The 1970-nt window shown below is 35.0% G+C and overlaps 1 long non-coding RNA gene across 1 annotated transcript; it reads right to left on the reverse strand.

The window, feature by feature from the left end:
- Window positions 1-698: 698 nt before the first annotated feature.
- On the reverse strand, window positions 699-1396 carry LOC110678072. Its single transcript, XR_002501434.1, has 2 exons — window positions 936-1396; window positions 699-876 (listed from the first exon to the last, which is right to left on the reverse strand). It is a non-coding gene; the product is annotated as an uncharacterized LOC110678072 (long non-coding RNA).
- Window positions 1397-1970: the final 574 nt, after the last annotated feature.

The following is a 1970-nucleotide window of genomic DNA, read 5'->3' on the forward strand; positions in this document are numbered from 1 at the left end:
TAAAAATTGGCCGATTTTTCCGAACAAAATTTTTCGTTCACAATCTGCCGAATGGACAAGCATACCATCCATTTTTCGACCAATCCACTATAAGCCGAACGGGTTTGGAATGGTCAAACAATAAAATCAAAATAAAACAAATAACGTAAGGATAATTGTTGATTTACGGTTTGTTAAGGTATTTTAACCATATGGTATGCTATGCTGTTATGTTAATACCATAAAAGAATTTAGAAATACTATTCATAGAGACCAATGAAACAAATAAGTACGTGCAAGAAAATCTTACTTCTATAAAAACATATATAACTTACTCATTAATTTATATAGAAATAAATTACTTCAGTTGTAATTGTCTCTGTTTGAAGTTCACATACTTATTGCTTCATTGATTCCTAATTTGTATTAATTTAGTATCATATAAATACCAAAGTGCTTTAAATAAAAAAATCTCATTGAAAGTTGTATTTCTAAATATAAAAAAATATATATATTTTAAGCTCTTGGATAAATCATTATTTGCACAAAAGTTGCACTGGGATGGTACACAAATTATGTCACGCTAAATTTCAATTTTTTACCACCCCCCCTTTGTCTTGTTTCTTGCATGAGTCCTCCAAATTTTTTGTAAGGTTTGTCACGCTTGGATTGACCCCCCCCCCTGGAGCGTGACGTAATTTGTGCATGACCCCTAGGAGTATACAATGAACTAGTTGGTCGAAGTTTTACTATAACTTATCGGGTAATCAATGAGATTCCACCATAGTTGAGAGAGTTGTTTCATGCATTCTCAATTTCCGAATTGCTATGGAGTGACGGGTGCGTCTAATCAGCCGCATCGCCCTCCATACCGCCTTTTGTGGAGTGTAACAGATCCTATTGAAAAGAGTAACGTAATTAAGAATTAGGTTATACCCTACGTTACAATAACTTACCTGCCTAGGTAATACATTTTCCATTATTAGTTGATGTTGAATCCGTGCGGCTCCAAAAGCGAAGCATTTTTCATTAGGAATAGTTTCTATTAAGCTGGAAAATATCTCGCTAACTTCCAGAAGATCGAAAATATCCATTCGTTCGACCACCATTCGTCTGGAGGTAAACTCTTCCGGCGTCGAATGAGCCACTGCAGCCTTGGAAGAGATATTGAAGTCGCCGATGGAATAGCGCCCCAACGCCGGTCCAGTGGGGTAGTACGTACTCCCAGATGGGAAAAGTTATGAAGATTCACGGAGAAACAGCAGCAGGACCCAAAACCTTCATCGGAACAGAACATGCAGAACTTTTTTTTCACTTTTTCACTTGATAAACAAACACGCTTGAAAGAAATAACACAACGGCTGAGTGCGTTTCAAACTTTCAAAAATATAATACATTTTCTTTCAATCATCTCGATTGAAAAATAAGAAAAACTTTAAAAATAATACAAAAATTGTTTTATTGTATTGTTTTATCGCTTTTCAACCAAAACGGTTGAAAATACAAGACTCGTTTTGACCTACGTGGGAATTGTACTCAGCTGCTCTGTTATTTTTTTCAAGCGTGTGCCGCAAAACGGTGAGCATTCATAAGCTCTGATCGCTCACAAATACACACACGTCAACAGTTTGCCAAAATGTTGAATTGAAGTAGTATATGGTGAAATGCATATATATAAGTGGGTTACGCAAATAAAATTACAAACTGTTTGACAAAATGTAGCGTTATAGTTTCATCATATCTCAAAAATCTCAACATCCAAAATGATTTAGAATATCTGGATAATTTTATAAATGGTCACTACTTGGCAGACAGCCTAAAAACCATTCTTTTTAGTTTAAAACTTGAGATTACTTATTGATCAACATGAAAGCAACTGTTTGTGATACGTTAACCTTAATGGAAACAAGAAATTTACAGTTTGGAGAGTAAGACGAATTGTAATTTTCTATGCGGGTTGTGTTACTTGGGTTTTGGATGGATCAAACCAT

This window comes from Aedes aegypti, chromosome 3, assembly GCF_002204515.2.
Source record: "Aedes aegypti strain LVP_AGWG chromosome 3, AaegL5.0 Primary Assembly, whole genome shotgun sequence".
In the NCBI taxonomy this organism is placed as follows: domain Eukaryota; kingdom Metazoa; phylum Arthropoda; class Insecta; order Diptera; family Culicidae; genus Aedes; species Aedes aegypti.